This window comes from Struthio camelus, chromosome W, assembly GCF_040807025.1.
Source record: "Struthio camelus isolate bStrCam1 chromosome W, bStrCam1.hap1, whole genome shotgun sequence".
Lineage (NCBI taxonomy): Eukaryota > Metazoa > Chordata > Aves > Struthioniformes > Struthionidae > Struthio > Struthio camelus.
The window spans coordinates 66,025,190-66,042,722 of NC_090981.1; the positions used below are offsets into that span (position 1 = coordinate 66,025,190).

A 17,533-nucleotide genomic window follows, 5' to 3' on the forward strand; every position below is an offset into this window, starting at 1 on the left:
TCTTTCCTGCTTTCAGTTTCACATCTCATCTCTGTACTTTTCAATAGACTGACTAAGAAGTGTTTGTCTTCTTGGGGGGAAAAAAGAAAAGGTCATTAAAAATATCAAAAATGAATTTAAGCAAAAGAAATCTAGGACACCGGCCAAATACCAGGTTATCAGCAAGGCCAGCTCTACTCTAACACCTAGTGTCTTTAGCTTGCAAGAGGAGTCATGATCTCTGCCCCGCTTATCTCGAGTGGCAAAAGCCTCAACTGTCGGCACACTCACCCGGGCCGACGGGTGCTCCGGCTGCCACCGGCGTGTTAGGGTGGGAGAGACAAGTGGCCTGGGAGAAAGCTCTGCTTTGGAGGGACGCCTGCAAGCACGCAGGAGTCTGGCAGAGCCCCAGCAAGGCCGGAGCACCTCGATGAAGAACCTGAGCAAGGAGCCATGGTCCAAGGCTCCCTCCACAGTCAGCGGAGGCAGGTTAACAGAGATTCATACCCGAGATACCTGAGGCACCAGCCCTCCGGGTGAATTGCCCCCTGGAAGCGCCCCAGCTCTGTTAATGATGGCGAGGTCTGCGGCAGCCACGCTCTTCGCTTGGTTTCCACATCCTGGTTTGATGAATCCCGGCCCTGGCACGGCTAACTGGTGCGTTTGTCCCTGCAAAGCTCTCCTTGTGCGGCCCTGACGGAGGTCCATGGCTCGTTCTCACGGGAAAGGTGAGCAGGGTTATCACTCCGGTATTTTTGCCCCTACAACTTCGCAAAAGCAATTGCTTGTTTGGAGGGGCGTCTTTAAACAAAAAAAAAAAAAATCAAAGAGAAGACTGAGGTCTCTAGTACCAAATCCCATCCCAAAAAGAAATTCTGCCATCAAGCTGCAAACATCTGAAAACGGCGATTTATAAAGGAAAGGCTGACAAGTGTAGCACTGCTGGCAGACAGCAATGCAATAATAATGCTGGCTACAAATCCCTGCTGAGCAACTTAAGTGACTATCATCAGTCATGTTTCTCTTCTCCTCTATTTAATTGACCATCAGAATGCTTAAAAGCGACAATGAATACCCAGAATGTTTTCTCTCACATCCTTCTCAGTGTCACAGTGATTGACTTCTGGAAGCCAAGAGAGGAAACTTAATCCTTACACTGCAAATAGCGGCAGACTTTTGTGAATCAGGTACTTCTGGACTTTAACCTCAAGCTCATTCATGATCTATTTGAGGTCATGGTGTTCCTGCCTACCTTTTTTATATTTACTTTGAGTTTTTCATCTTAATCTTGTGTTGATCACAGAGCAAGGCAGTGTAGAAAAAGAAAAATGAAAAGAAAATCCCAAGCATCAAACATCCACATGCCTAACATTTGCTCAGGTTGCCTAACTTGCCTTCTGCCAGCTTACAACAGGCCAGTAACATCTTGGACCCACACTGCGGTTTTCCTTTCCAGTGGGGCAACAAAGCATGCCGTGCATCGTTCATGGACCACGCGATCCCCCAGCATCACTGCAACCATTTCAGGACTGGAACACACTGCCTGGGTTTGACACCACCACCCACCAGGTGTTGCTCGAGTACAGTCACGCAGTTTTCTAAAAGCAGTGAAGATCCAGCCATACAAAGAACCAAAAAATCAAGCAAAGGGGTGAGTATGCAATCCGAGTGTTCTGTGACAGGGATATGGGACAAAGCACATGTCTAGCCCTCCCGCAAAGGGATTTATATTTAACAGTTGCAAATGGCCTCTTGGTTGTGTCCCTGTTGCAAGGAACTCCATGTTCTACAGAAGGGCTTGTCTTTGCTGCACTCAACTGCCAATTAGCTTGAGGTCCATAGATTTGTTAATGATGATTTGGATATTCCCTCAGATTTGATCAAGTATGCAAATGTCAGTGTCTTACCCTAGGCAAAGCCTGGGAAAGGGAGAAGGCCAAAGCCAATAAATAAGTAAGTAAATAAGAAGATCATTTTGGCTTGAACTGAAAAAAATGGAACATCAAACAAATTTTTCTCCTCCTTCCCTCATTCCTCCCGCACTGCATATTCTCAAACCTGATGCAATGGGAAATTTCAAATAGCACTGGAAATGCTCCTTTCATCAGGAACAGAGACCAAGAGGTCCTATAGGACTACGGTAAATATTGCAGACTAAATGCAGGTAAATCTATTCCCCACTGGACCCAAAATCTGCAAGAAGTAGAAAGAGCAGTTTGGGAGACATCACTCTTCTCTGTAAATCAGTACCCAGCAAGGTTACGTAAGCCTTTCTAGTGCCCCATTCACCTCATCACCCAAAACGCCCAGCGTCCCTCTTGGGGGTGCCTGGATGGCCAAGGTAATAGCCTCCAGATAAGCCATAAAACTGCTAGGTTTTGCCCACTGGAAGACAATAAAATCGCCACGCCATGCTCAGAGGGGGTGGATTTTCACAATGGTGTCCTAGCCAGTTTCCAGTAGGAAAATCTGTTGAACTAAACTTTCCCTGCACTTTCAAATGGAAGCAGTTATTCCTTATTCCAGGTCCTGCACTGTTGTGTAGTTTTGTTATCGAACAGTTGCTGCTGCCTTTAAGCCTAAGGAGAGCTACATTTCAGTGCTGGGAGCAGCATTTTATGTGCACATGAAAGTTTATATAACATTTGGGTATCATTTCTGATGAATGGCCCTGCATAAACGTAAGCTCTTCAACCCATTGCTGTAGCAACTACTATTTTTTTTCTTATTTGTGCGTATTGAAGTTATTCATTCAGGTGCCAACCACGGCTGAGGCCATGCTATCAATATGCAGTCTGACAGCAGCAGCAAGAGACAGCACCAGCTCTCCAGACCATACCTTTCTGCTTCTAGGAGAAAAGGAAGAATTACCGTTTGCATTTCACAGGTAGGGAATGGAGGTTCAGTGGAACCAGACGATCTCCCCAAACTCATAGGAAAAATCACAGCGAAGTGAACAGCGAAAGAACCCCGATCCCCAGAGTACCCATCTAAGCGCTCAACCAGAAGATGCTCATGCTACGCACAATTCTCGCAGAGGCCCTCTCTCACGCAGAACAAGGAGTCTCAGACAGACCTATCATCCTGAGATGCTTGTCTCACCAAAACATCTGCAGCGTTGACACAGGCAATAAATAAAAGGGTGTCAGCTCATAGCCTGTGAGCGCCCTGAGGTGGCATGCAAGCCCAGCTGCTGGTAAGCAACCCTGCTGAAACGCAGTCAGGAGCAGGGGGTCGACTTCCAGTACGCCCGGGTCTGGCTTGGCAAGGTGCCGACCCGCGCCGTGCTTATCTGTGACGAAGTGAGCGTCTCGTCCAGAAGGGGGCTGATGCGACCCACCATGAGGACCGGAGCTAAACCCACCCAGGCCCCGGCAAGCCGTGTCCCCTCCCCTCCCCGTGCCTGATGTTTGTCCCCAAAGGGCCGCGCATCCACCACGCACGCGGAGACAACCGCAGCTGTGGGTGACAGCAAGCCGCAGCTGCCCCGAGACACAGCAGCCAAGGTCTCAGCCCGCAGCTCGCACCGGGACGGGCTGCATGGCCCAGCCGTGGGGGTCTTTCGAGAGCAACGACAAAACATTACGGAGTCCAGTCCTGCTCCCTGGGAACGTCACCCCAGCAGAGGCAGAGTGCTGGCTCCGAGCTCTCCTCCCCGCCGTGGGGAACGGGTAGTTTCATCTCGCCTTTTGAAGTCTTTCTTCTGAACCCCGCTCTTTTGTAGCGGCTCCTTTTGCTCCTGGGGATCCACTCGAGAGGAAACCAGCAGCCTGGCAAGCGCCGCGCTTCCCCACCCGCCTGCTACTTCCTCCTCCAAAAAAATGCAAACTCATTTTCTTTCAGACCAACCGGCTTAGGTAAACAAGCCTGTGTATCTCCTTCCTATTATGATAACAGAGAGCAAAGATCTAATTAAATAAATGAGCTGAAATAGATTTATAAGAATGGGGAGGGTTGTTTCTTAAAGCTGGTCACAATGAGATTAAGAGCAAACTAAGACCCGGATGCTTTTTCACAGGAGAGCTGTAAAATGAGTGGCACAGGACCAGCAGAGCTTAAAATACACGGCAGGGCACACCCTTCCCTCTAAACACACCTGCCACTTTCTTCCCCCCTCTCCTCTCTCCCACATCCTCCCTGGAAAGGCTAAACTTCATTCATTACAGAACTGAAATATTTCCTTTTTTATTCTAATATTTCCTGTGCGGAGCCCTCCTTTTTTTATAGCCAACCATCTGGGAGAGGGGAGGGGAAAGGAAACCTCAGAGCTTTCCAGACACAATAAAAAAAAATGTATGGTGTTTGAGTAAAAACAAAAAGCATAAACAAACAAACCACGTACCCAAAATAATGACTTTGGGGAAAGTCGCCAAAAAATTCTATAAGCTTCTGGAGCGTCATCCGTCCCTCATTCACACTTCTGCGAGAAGAGAACAGAAAGTTCTTGCTGCCGAGGAAAGCGTGTCGCTGTGGTTAAATCGCCGGCTGGGACAGCGTCGCGTGGATGGGAGCGCTATTCCTAGCTCTCCCGGGCCTCCCGCAGTTGCTTTGGGCAAGCCAGGGAGGTGAAGGGTTTACAGAACGGGCGCCAAGAGCTGGGCTTCAAAAGCTATACTTAAGCACCTAAGTATAAGGAGCGCGATTTTCGTTAAGTACCGAGTTCTGAGCACTCCCGACTGACGGCAGCTCGGACACCTCAGCCTTCAGCCTTTCCGAAAGATGAAGCCACATATTTTTAGATGCCTAAATACGTATGCAGGCACCTGGTTCTGGAAATTGTAAAGCCCTGGTGCAGGCAAACTGCTGAGCGGCTCACAGCAGCAAGCCCTTTAAATATCGCTGCAATTCAGTTTTCCTCCCTGTAGCACTTTCCCCTGAAAGAAGTGCTACGAGGTTTTGCTAAGGCAGCACTGCCAACGCCGGGCAGTCAGTACTTCCTTAAGAGTACCTTTTAGGTTCTCTTTCTTCACGCTGTTTTTTTAACCTGTGGGAGATAGGAGTTCACGTTTTCAAGCGTTTCTACACGACCAGACTTTCTAACATTTCAGGAGGAAACCCAGTTTCTCACTTATTCACGACTGCAGGATCTGGAACTTCAAAAAACCCATCGACTGTTGCAAAGTTCACACGCAGTCAAATACCCTGGCAACACGGCTAATAGCTGCAGAGCACGCCGAGCTGCTCCGATGGGCAGCCTGCTGGAGCGCAATCCGGGATGCAGCTCCTGCTGGCCCCAAAGCACACGGCTCCCTGCCGTTTCCCGTGGGGTGCGGCACACACATTACCAACTGGCTAGGAAAGGTTTTTGCAGCCTGGTTCCTGACAAAGCAGTCAAAAGCAGCCTGGCTGTTTTATCGATTTTTGCCCTATGCGTGATAGCGTCCCACCGTTCTGCAGCTTTCCAGGTCTTCTCTTGGCAGGGTCTTTCATCTCTTTATTACATAGAAAAGCAACATGAAAATTAACGTTGCCCATTATTTTCCATACAAAAGATAAGGCTTCAAGGGCTGGCCGGGATCTCAGTACCTATGCGAGCTGAGAAAAGTCCTTCCACCGATGCCAGTGGAGGCCAGATCAGGTCCTTAAGGAATTCTGCTTCCTTCCTGGCTGTGCCTTGCAGACCAGTAACACTTCACAGCCTATACACCATCTTATACCCAAGGACTTCAAATATATTATGAATACTCATTAGCTCAGGATCACAAAACACACCTGAGTTACACTAATTAGTAGGTCTCTGCTTGTTTTTCCGTAGGGAGGTATTAATTCTTAGCCTCTGTTTTCCTTACTATTATTATTTATTCCCACTGTAGCAGTATTTTGGAAGATCTAGCACGGCTCAGGCCCCTCCTTCCTCCTAAAAGCACCACACAAACACAAAGCAAAGCACCGTCAGGCTCACTGCTCCTGTGCCCAGCAAAGAGCCGCTCTGCTGAACTTATTCTAGCCGGAAGCTGAAGGACGATGGCAGCAGTGCCAAAACCACGCAGATCCAGCAGCTAAAAGAGATGCGCTCCTGTAGCCCGCTGGAGGTATTTTGCAGGCAGGTACTAGGTCGCTCGGGTTGTGCCCCAACCCCCAGGACACAAGCCAATGCTGAACCAGGAGCCACGCAGATGAGGTTTTCACACGCTGCCCCCAAGGGATTAAGCCCTGGCGAGAGGCAGAATATGGTCACCTGGGATTTGCCCACCCAGGCTTGGCGACAGGCTAACTGGGCACGCCGGTCCAGCCATCTCGGCGCACACGCAAGGAGAGCTTGTGACTGCTTAAAAATACATCCCTTTACCAGCTTCAAATTAATGTCCTCAAGCCATGTTCAAATACTTAATATTAGCAGCCTGATTTCTAAGCTGTGAATACCTGCAGATCTCCCAGGCCCCCAAAGGTATTGGGAGTGTCTCCCTCCGGATGGGAAAGCAAACCTTCAAACCCTCCACTCCTCTGTGAAGTTTGGTACCTCAATCTGTCACCATGCTTCCAGTCTTGGGTTGAAAATGCAACCATTGAGGCTTTTACTTTAGGCGAAAACGGTTTCTCGTGGTTTCCCCTCACAAAACCCCACAATTTCACTTTGATTTCAAAGCTTTCTTTGTTGGCTGCTTCTTTTTTAACAAAAGGAAGCAACAATCTCAAGGTTGATCTATTCTAACCAGCAAACCAAGCTTTGTTTCCAGCAAGGGATGGAAGCACAGGCCGGAAGCAAGGCACCACCAAGGACGTTCTTCCTCTTCCTTACACTAAGGGCCCAACTGAGCCCCCAAATCGCTTTCAAAAACAGTAGGACTTCTGCTTTTGAGTCCCTTAAATGCTTATGAAGCTCTCACCCATAATATATCTATACATCAACAGATCACAATTCAAGGGCAGTGGAGAAAAAACGGCCAAAATGGCCTAGCTCCCATTGTCTCACGCTCACAATTTAAAAAGCCTCCTTTTAAAAACCTCTTTCTTCTGCAGTAGTGATGGGCCTGATCCGAGCAACGCAAATACACCTCCAGTCATTTGAGCTGAGAAGGAATAAAGATGCTCACCTCTTTGCAGAATCAGAGCATGCAGTCGTGGAAACACCAGCATCACAAATGTGAGAGTAAAAACCACACCTCCAGCATGTGCACTTTATTTCCTTCTTGTTTTTAAAAGCACAGTAACCTTATTAGGAGAGTTACCTTCTGTAGAGACATGGGACAATCTCTGATTATGCTCCCATCCCACTTTCCATTAAGTTTCCAGACGAAATGGCTTATACAAGCCCTTTGAGCTGTTCTTGCTTTATGACTCCACAATTTTAAGCAGTAGCGTGCAATATTCTGTAATAATGACAAACTGGAGGCATACAGGGCTCTCAGCACTAAAAGACTGCCAAGCTTTCACAGACACTATGTACGTCTCCATTCTGGAGGGGATTTTTCACTGTGTTCAATCCTGTAAATCTGAGCCTCCCGAAAAATCTCTCTCCAAACGGTCGTGCAGGAAACAGTGGCAAGCCGTGCTTAGAGAGAAGCTAACCCCAAGAGGAAGGTTTGCATGATTAGATCTGCTTTTCCCATCTACCGCTTCTGATCTAAATGCACCGAGAGCCAAATTAGCCCACTGTCAGCAGGTCACAAAGGTGGCATAAAGCCACCGCGAGCCCCCCTCCCCGCCTCCCTCCAGCCTGCGCGGCGCTCAGCGGCTCGGAGGAACCTGCCTTTGTAGCCAGGTACTAACAAGGCGGCAGCGGTAGTTCGGTACGGGCTGCAGACTGCAGCCATAACCCTGGGAAACGGTGCGCACTCCCTGCGCCGCCACCATCGGAGAAAGCCGAGGACGGGACGAGAAACCTCTGAGGAAGGATCAGGCCCCCGGACCGAGCCCAGCCTCCTGGTCGGCTCCGTTCCAAGGGCCGCCCTAGCTAAAAGCTCATTTTTCCTAGCAGCGCTCTTCACCCCTGGAACGGCACCGGGAGGAAGGGCAGTTTCACAGCGGCGGCAGTACTGCCGGTGAGGTCTGAGACCAGGTCTGGGCAAGCGGGAACAGCAAATCCTGCTTGCAGTCAACTTCTCCAGTGGTGTTGAAACACTGGCTGGGGGGGCCTTGGGGGAGGCAGAGCGGGGAGGGGGAGAAGGTGGTGTCTATTACTCCTATTCGAGCAAGGAAGCTTTTCAGGGAGAGGGTTTGCAAAGACTGACGCAGCACTAAACTCCCTGAAAATAGCAGGGTGCAAGAGCCACGCAGAGAATTTGGACAGGAGGAGGACAAGACCGTGCAGCATTGACACGAAGCTGGCAGCAAAAACCGGGAGCACGCTCGGTCAGGCTACAGAGATACGGACGCTGCAGCAGAGAAGAAAAATGACTGGCCCAAGGCCACGCAGCAAGGCAGTGTCAGCTCTACGTGACTTTCAGTTCCCACGCTGGCACAGTGTAACTAAGGGATCCGCATTATGGCAAGCCCCAGACAGCTATATAGCAGAAGCCATGCCTTCCATTTTCTGCCACTTCAAAAAAAAAAAGGTTAATATTGGCTTCACAATAATATGATTTAATTTATGCCCATTCACATATGCACACAAATATATATATATATTTTTTTTCTGAACTCCTATTTCTTGTCTTTCCAGATGCACTCAAGCATACCTTAAAGCCTTTCTGAGTAACCCGAAAAGGTTAAAGCTTCATAGGTGAAAGGAGAGCTGCAGTTCTCAGGCATTCACTTGATTCCAGGAGCTGGGGCTCTGAGTGAAACACTAAACTTCATTACATGCTGTCAGAGCACCAGAGCCAACGCCGCAGGACGCTGTGGATGGTCCCACCTGGAAATCGGCACCTTTACCGATAACTTTACGCTGGGAGATGCTGCAAGTGTTTCCTACAAGCTGTAAACCCACCCAACCCTGTAGAAAGTAAAGGCTGGTGACTGTAACAGGAGCAGGTATAAATAGCAGAAGTCTGTCATTTGGAGCAGTCACACTGGAGGAGACCTATCCAGGTAATCCATCTTTTACTCTGTTATACAATGACACAGTAATGGCCAGCCCTGAGGGACTTCCTTGAGGAAAACTCGACTGTTACTAAAATGGTAAGTTAATACCCACCAAGAACTCAGCCGCTGTTAGACCAAGGGACAGGCACAACAGGGAATAAAGTATTACCGTCACCATTCAAATATTTTTATTTATAAAAGCATAAATAAATAGACCTATCCTCAGGCTGCAAGACAGGAGGCTCAGATTAAAAGAAAAGAAAACCCTGCACACATCGATTCTTTCTTTACCATTTCTCCTAACAAATAGCTCAGCACAGCTGTGCTGACAGGTAGCTGGGGCCATTCAGTGGAGAAGGGCACATTGCCCGGACCTCGCCGAGACACAGAACACAAATCTGAGCTTAGACTCTGCCCTTTTGTGTTGATTAAAAAAAAAAAAAGAAGAAGAAAGAAAGAAAGAAAGAAAAGTTATGTAGCTAATAATGGGCTCTATTGTGCCATCAATTTTTTAAGCTTTAATGATTTCAGGAGGAAGTTCAGCTTAACAATCAATAGTACAATACGGCCAGTAGTACTTGGAGGAAATTCAACGCACACAACCTGCTTCTCAAGACCTGTGATTAGGTCTGGCGTGAAGGGGAACTCAGTGGAAGGAGGTTCCTCTTGCTCGGGGCAGCGGGGTGCTCCCGGCCGCTGCCCGGGCCAGGCTGTCCCCCTGTCCCAGCCAGCTCCCTGTCCTATTTAGCTGGCGCAGTGCGAGCTCCCCCTCCTGTCTCGCCGTGCCACCTGTGCAGCCCGGGGACAGCCGCAGAGGTGTTAGGCCCTCTCCAAACAGCACGGGATGTGGCAAGCCGCCCTCACTGCCTGGGGATGCTGGCCACGGGCTCCCCCGCAGCCGGGCAGAGCATACCCCAGGGCTGTCGGGATGCTCACAGCCAGGCTCCCGCCTCCCCGTGGCAAGCCTGAACAGCCCTCCGTGGTCACCGTGGCAAGGAGAAGCCACTGGGCTGCAAGGGCACGCGGGCATCCCACAAGGGTCCGTGCCCCAAGCAGCCTGCTAAGAGGGCAGGCGGCCCCTCTCCTGCTGGCAGAGCGGTCCACGGTGCCAAACCAGCCCACCAAACCTCCCTGCCCACTCCCAGTTTGCAGCCTCTGCTGAGGACGAGGTGTGAGCTCCCCCGAGACAGCTGTGTCTCCGAGACAAACAGCAGGCATGTGACCGGAGCCTGCACGCGTGCATGCACACAAGAGACGGGGATGCAAGCGAGCAGAGGCACCTTGGGCTCTCTCCTGCGCCCCTATCCCCAGCCTGGCTGGCTGGCACACGTGGCTGAGACGTACGGCATCGCACAGGCTCCGTGCTGCAGCAGGGGAAGCGGGACCTGGGCTTAGCCGGGAGGGATCCCGCACGTGGCGCTGAGCGAGCGTAAATGACTTCACGATGTGGGGCGAAGCTCATCAACATGGACAATGTCTCACCCTAGGTGCCACCCTAAAAGTATACAAGCATGCGCAAGACATGCACAGCAGCGATCCTTGGCCATGCTGGACACAAACAGGGGAGGAGACACAAGCTAGTAAATCTCATCCTGGACCCTGTAGTTTCAGATGCCACAACTGCCTCCGCTCACAGGTCTGCACAGGCGCAGATGGTAACTGGATGAATTAGTGCAAGAAAAATCCATCGAGAACTTTCAAATACTGGGCAGCCCTGAGAGGCAAACTGTTGCAGTCTTTAGAAGAGTATTTTGGGGGAAAACCATACATGCTTACCCCATTCCTAAACTCCTTCCTCAGCATCCATCGACGGCCCCAATCAAAGGTGCTGGGCTGGCCAGATGCAGGCTCAGATTCAAGATGTCCCTATGTGCGCACCCCTCGCAGTCCCAGTTTAGCTTCCAGCAGGCTCCCAGTGCAAAGGACTTATTCCTCCTCCCGGTCCCTCATCGCACACGGAGGTCTGAAGACAAGCCTTTGCCAAAGGCAGGCAGGATTCACTGGCTCCATAATGATTTCAGGGAGACCACAGTAAGCAGAGCTTTCTGCAGGGAGATACCAGTGCCCAGGACTACTCACCTCTGCCCAGGAGAGATCAGTGGGTTCTGCTCAGCCTCCGGGTTTGGAGGGAAGAGGGGGCTGCAGCGGGGCTGAGCAGCCCCTTCCCTTCCCCATCCAACCCCTCACCTCCCTGCGCTGCAGAAAAGCTCCTCCTCACCCCACGGGGGCAAATTTGCCGCAGACAGAGACCTGCTTTCTCAAGCACCAGAAGCACATCTCCTCCAGCACCGGCTGGGACCCCCCATTCCCGGTCCAAACCTTGGGTTCAGCCCTCCTCACCCCACCCCCAGAGCGTGGAGCAGGATCTGGCCCGCATCCACACCAAAGCGCTGCCTCTCCCCAAAAGCCAAACTGGCCTCGCACACACCGTTCCCTGCCGGAGGCATGGGGAGTCGGGCAGTGCTTCAGCAGGTACCGAACAGGACCCCTGAGAGGGTGAAAAAAGATGAGAAAAAGAAATGGGCTCATTCCTGGTGGCAATCTGCTGCAACAGACACCTCCTCATAAACATAAAATGGGAGGACATAAAGCAGGCAGGCTGTCATCTACAAGTAGTAAAAGACTATATCGTAAGTTAGAGGTTGCACTGTGGCAGGCTATATTAACTACACTGTTCTCGTTCGGCATTACATTCACTTTAGAATAAGCAATCACATGAAGTCACACTGCCAGAAACTTCAGCGAAAGTTCTGTCTCAATAAAAAAAAAAAAAACAATAATTATCATATAAAAAGAATTGAGCCATAAAGGTGACAAATAACAGACCTGAAAGCCAGAAGTGATCGCTACAGCCATCCAGCCTGCCTCTGCATAACACGGCCACGGACTTGCTCCCGCCTCGAGCCCCGTAACTCCCACCCAGGGAGAGCAGGGCTCTTTAGAAAGCCATCCAGTGACAGCTGGGAATGATGGAAAAGCAGCTGGATCCAGGGATATCTTGTGCTGCCAAGGTCAGCACCCCTCACTGTCAGAAATCTGCACCTTCTCTCTCGTTTGTCTGAGCCTAGCCCCTGGTTTCCTCGCTTGCCGCTTAATCTCAGGGAGAAGGCATTTGCCAACAGCGGAGGGTGTAACCATTTTTTCCACTAGCCAGGAGATGGACAGGATGACCTAGCACTCCTCTGCTACCTCGGTTATCTGTGATCCAGGGCACTGCAACACCTAGCTTTTTTTGGGCAGCAGCGGAGAAGCTTCACGTGAGAAATTTCCTGCTCTGCGCTCTGAGCCTTCAGCTTGTAATTCTTCCGTCTTTCTTTTTCATACCGCCACTTACACGAAACCACAAAAATCAGCCTAGCCTCAAAGGAAAAGAGATTATTTTCATTTTTTTCTTTGATTTCCAAATTTCTCAGCTTCTGCAGGAAGAGTCCGGAGTGTGCTCCAAAGGCTCAAGTTCAACCTCTCCGCCAATAATAAACAAACCCACGAGGCTGACGCGTTCCTCGGGCTCCGCGGGACCGCGAGCCCGCTTCCCGCAGGCTGCTCGCCCGCGGGGCACGGTCCGCGCCTCCTGTCCCGTCCCTGCCTCCGCGCGGCGCGAACGCCTCCGGTCCGCGAGCTGTCGGGACGCTGCCGGGGAGGTGACGGTCCGTTCCCTCGCCGCGCCGGACCGGACGGCGGTACGGCTATATAAAAACGGCGAGTCCTGCGGGGAGGACCGCCGTTTGATGCCAGCTCTTCGCTAGCCGCCCCTTCCCACCCCTCCGCCAGCGCAGAAAGGGAGGGCACCTCGCTCATACTCACTCTTTTAGACGGTTTTAACCCGTTTCCACGCACGGAGCGAGGGGGTGGGGGGGTGGGCAGAGGGACGCGACCCACGGGCAGGCAGAGCGAGCGAAGATCTCCAGTCCTCGGCGGGGCCGTCCCGGCGACGCCGTCCTCACCGGCACCAGCACAAGCCTGGCAGATTTTATGGTTTTTATTTGCCCTCCCCTGCCCGTCTATGCGCGCTGCAAACAGGTGAAGCGAAAGCACTGCTTGCAGTCGGGGCAAATCTCAGCACGCCGGCTGGGGAATGGGGAGGGGAGGGGGGGCACGGCGTGTTGGGGGGGGGGGACGGGTGTTTTTGGATAGGGAGAGAAAAGGGGGGGGGGGGAAGAAAGGAATAACTTACCGTCAAAAAATGACAAATAGTAAGAGGGGGGCACAAACGCTGTGCTCGGCCACGCGGAGGAAGGGAGCAGGCAAAGCGCTGCCGCGAGGGGAAGCATCGCCCTCGCCGACGGGACGGGACGGGGGGTATCGGGGGGCGGCGGCGGGGGGGGGGTCGGGGCAGCGGCAGCGCCGCGCACGTCGGGGCGGGCGGCGGCCGCAGCCACCTGCGCGCCGGGAGCCGCCGCCTCACGGCAGCCCGTGGCGCGGCGCGGAGCCCGCGGCGGCACTGACCTGCGGAGCGGCGCGCGGCTCCCGGCGGCTCCCCGGCGGCTCGGGGCGGTGGGACGGCGGCGTGCGAAGGGCCCGGATGTCGGTAGCCCGCTCCCTCCCCTCCCCTCCGCGCGGCGTGGCGCGGCTGCCCCCCCCCCCCAACCTTACCCCTCACTACCACCACCACCCGCAACCCGGGGCGGCCCCACCCCCGCGGGGCGGCCCCTCCCTGCCGCTGCCGCCGCGCCGGGGCAGCCCCGTCACGGACCGCCGCGGGGAGGGGAGGAGAAGGGTTGGAGGTGGGGGGGGGGGGAGCCGCCGTCGCCGCCCGCCCCGTCGGGGCGCCGCGCGGTGCCACGTGGGACCTGGCCGTTGGGGCGGGGAGGGGGGGGGGAACACCGCCCCTCCCCCCCCCACCACCCACCCACCCACCCACCCCGCGCGGCAGCGGCGGCGGCAGCTTGACAGGTCCACGCGACCAAACAAACCGCGGCGGACGGGCGTGCGGCGGAGCCAATGGGCGCGGCGGGCCGCCTCCAGGGGGCGGGGCGCTGCCGGCGGCGGGGCGGGGCCCGGCGGCCGCCTCAGGCAGGGGCGCGCGGGGCGGCCGGCCGTTACAGCGGCGTCTAACGGCCGCTTTGCCCCCTGCCCAGGGAGGGGGGGGGGGGGGGAAGCGGGCAGTGAGGAACCGCCAGCGCCGGGGGCGGCGTCGCGCCGCGGCCAAGCGCCCGGCGGAGGGACACGGCTTTGAAGAGCCGGCCGGCTCTCCCCTGCGTCCGGGCACGGTGCCGCGAGCAGCTGCCTAGCGCGGAGATACTGCTCCGCCGGAGAAAATCGGGAGAGCCGGCAGGTCCTAGACCGTTAGACAGTGCCAGCCAAATAAACCCTTAAACGGGGAAAAAAAAAAACCCAACAGAGGGAGCCCCCGCTGCCCGGGTTACCCTCGTGGGGGTCGAGCGGCTCTGGATCCTCTCGGGGCCCCCGCGCTTCTGCCCCCTGCGTGATACCTGCTTTCTCCGTTTGAAGTTTTTCTTGGGAGAAAAAACTTCCTGAAAGGATCAGTTCCCATTTCACATGGATCACATGTTTAAGGTGGTACCGGCCCTGGGTTTTCTTAGGTTTGACTGCTGTCATCCCTGAAGCCAGCCGGACAAAAGCGGCTCCTCAGCCTCTCCAGGGCTCAGCTGTGGCAGAAGGAAACCTGACTTTCGCAGAAGATAGGCAAAGAACACGTATAAACCCGAGTTACTGCGGGCAATTAGAATAGTAATAACCCTCCTTTATGTGTTCGATCACGCTGGTCCCAATATTTGCATGTTTCTGTTCCAAAGGAAGAGCTGTAGAGGTCCTGACAGGACCCGTCTGATGGTTTTATTTTGGGGGCTGTTGCTCTTGTGGGGAAGGGGGAGGGTTTTTTTAACATCAAACCTGGCCAAAATCACAATCTGGTTTAATTTCATCTGATAGCCTACCCTGTCATCAGTTTCCTCCCTCCCCATCCTTTCCCACCGGGTCCCAGCGTGCATGTGGAGTCATGGAAGAACATACTCAGCTTAAACTCTAAGCTTTGGAGACAATCTTCACCCTCAATACCAGTTACTTCGGCAGTGGGGAGGGGTGTCCTTCACATGTACATTTAGGACATTTCCAGGATATTTACATGCTATTTTCCAGCATTTCTGTTTCACGGCATAAACCTTCATCAAGAAAACACAAATCCAGGCTATTGCTTTGGGGTATATAGTTCTGAAATCCATCTGTCTCAGGTACAGTGATGCTCTGATCCAATCTGGATGCTGCTCTAAGGCTGATTATGGCCACTGTTAACTGCTGATCCAACTGGAATTTGACCCTGAATGCATTATTTAATCAAAACTCCCATTGTTTTCCATGGAAATCCTCCATTGCTCGTGCATTCTTGGATCTGAAAGGAAGGTCTAAATTAGAAAGAATAGGAGCAGCTGCTGCGACTTTTCTCCACTGATGCAGGAATGTGTGTTCCTGACAGAAAAGCGGGGCAGAATTTTGGGGTGCCAGCCAAAGAACTGCAAAAGGCCGTCACACAATAAACTATGCTCCAAGTCCTCTAGGCCACGTGGTTTTGGAGAGGAGAGGTGCAGGGGGTTCACAGCTGTGAAGGACCAACAGCCCTTTTCCTTGCAGAGATCAGCCCAGCTGCAGAAGCTGTGTTAGCCCTCAGGCTGAAGTACGGGTTGTGGCAGTGAGGCTCCGCAGCCTGCCAGCAGAGAATCCCCTCTGGCCCCTACAGGAAAAAAAAAAAAAAAACTTCATCCTGTTGTCTAGATCCAGGTTTAGCACCTGATTATTTTTAAAATAACAAGCTTGTGTAAAACATACTTGACAGGAACAACGTGATGCTACCTCCTGATCTCCCTGGTACATGTCCTGCCTTCAAAATGCGGTAAGATCACACTGGCTTCCCAAGCATTCAAACTCACCGCAGCAAAAGCATCTTCAAGAGAGTGTGTGACACGGGACAGACATGTGCTAACAACTCCTGCACGCCTTCGTCTAGTGAACACTCACCAGCATGGCGGACAAGATGCTACGAGGGATGGCAACTGTAGACGAGACATGTCACGAGGCAGAAAGTGCTACCGCAAAGAGAAATGCTGGGGGTGCTGGGCAGAGACTGGTACCAACAGAGAAGGGAGTGAGTAGGGAAGGACTCTCTTCACCTTCCTGGATCATTCCCCAGGGAATCTTTATCTTCCTCCATTATGGCAAGATAAAGCCAAGAAATACATGTCCCTCCTGCTGCCTCTGGGGCTGGGAGAGCTCTGTCGGGTGTTTAGGAGCAGTTGTATCCACTTGTGATTGTTTTCTTCTGATTCTTTTCTTCTTCTTTCTGTCTGGCACAGACAAACTCAAGATGGGACTGAACCAGAGAAGATTTTGGCTTGAGATTAAACACAGAGACACAGCTCTTCCTGCTCTACTTTCTCTGCATCTAGTTGTGTCAGGACTCTGAGGACACTCGTTGGCCTTAATTGCCCTGACCAACTTCACCTCCACCCACCCATCCTCTGCTCATTGGTCTAGGGTCTCCACTTTATATCAAGCCTGGGCACCCAGGCTTCGCCTGAGCTGTTTTCTAGGGGTGTCTATGTTCAGTCCTGCTTGTTGTGCTGCATCTTGAAAGGATCTCAGACCTACATTGTAGCCTTGTTTCCAGTCCTGTCTCTGGCCCAGTCTCCTGCTGCTTCTGCCCAAACTTCCTGGGTGGACCCCTGGACCTGACTCATCCCCTCACCTTGCCTGGGACTGCTGAAAGGTCCAGTAACCAGCCCTTGGTCCTGCTGACCCTCCTCAGATCCTGTGGGACTGCATGCTGGTCAGTGAGGGCACTGCCTGTGCTGTGGTCACTCCTTGGCAGGAGGGAGCACCAAACTTGACAGCACCATCGCACCAGGGAGCCTCTTTGCATGAGCACCCTGGTCTTACTGAGTATGCCTTGCTTCTGGACCACCCTCCCTACGTCACTCGCCAAGGTATGTCATGCACCTCTTGCAGCTGTTGGCTATGTGAAGACTTTGGCGTGTGGCTTACAGGATCTGGAAGACCTGGTCGTCCCTGCTTTACTGCCGTATCTGTTCCTCTTCCTACTTCTGCAGAGGTTTGGCCAACTTGGATATGCTGAGAGCCTTTCCCAGAAGGCTCTGCCATGCCAGGTTTAGCCCTCCTGAGCAGATGGGGAAAGAGAACAGTAACTCAGCTTCATTACAGAGGGCTAAACTCTGACTGGCTTTTGCCCATAATGTGATTGAGAGCATGGGAATTGGCAGAAGAGGCAGGGAGCTACCTCATCTTCATACACATAATCAATAGCAAATAATTACTTAAAGTGAAGTGGTTGATGGTGTTTTTGTAGGGCAAGACATGCCCTGCATTTTCAGTCTTTCATTCATACTGTTTAACATGCCATGAGGTGGAGCTCAGTGAGTGACTCACATTGTAAAAGCTCTCTGGTAGCTCCTAGCGCTACCTCTCAGCAAGTGTGTCATGGTTGCTTCAGCAAGTCCCAATCCGTTCTCCATCCTGGCTCTGTAAGCCTTTACAGCCCTGGTGGGGGAATCCCTGAGCCCAGACCTTGCAGGGATGGCATCAAAGCATGTGTGCTGCTTTTCTCTGGGTCCAGACATTT

The 17,533-nt window shown here is 52.6% G+C and overlaps 1 protein-coding gene across 4 annotated transcripts in view; it reads right to left on the reverse strand.

The window, feature by feature from the left end:
* The window catches only part of LOC138064197 (zinc finger and BTB domain-containing protein 7C-like), a 194,018-nt gene extending 180,502 nt beyond the window's left edge, over positions 1–13,516 (reverse strand). The window contains exons 1-4 of one of the 4 annotated variants that reach the window (XR_011137487.1): positions 13,390–13,516; positions 12,748–12,903; positions 11,770–12,649; positions 8,757–10,988 (exon numbers count right to left, since the gene is read on the reverse strand). The gene's annotated coding sequence lies outside the window, so the exon portion shown is untranslated. Of the gene's footprint in view, positions 1–8,756; positions 12,650–12,747; positions 12,904–13,389 lie in introns of those variants that run through there. The other 3 variants (XR_011137486.1, XR_011137485.1, XM_068925802.1) reach the window with 3 other exon arrangements.
* Between the last annotated feature and the right edge of the window lie 4,017 nt (positions 13,517–17,533).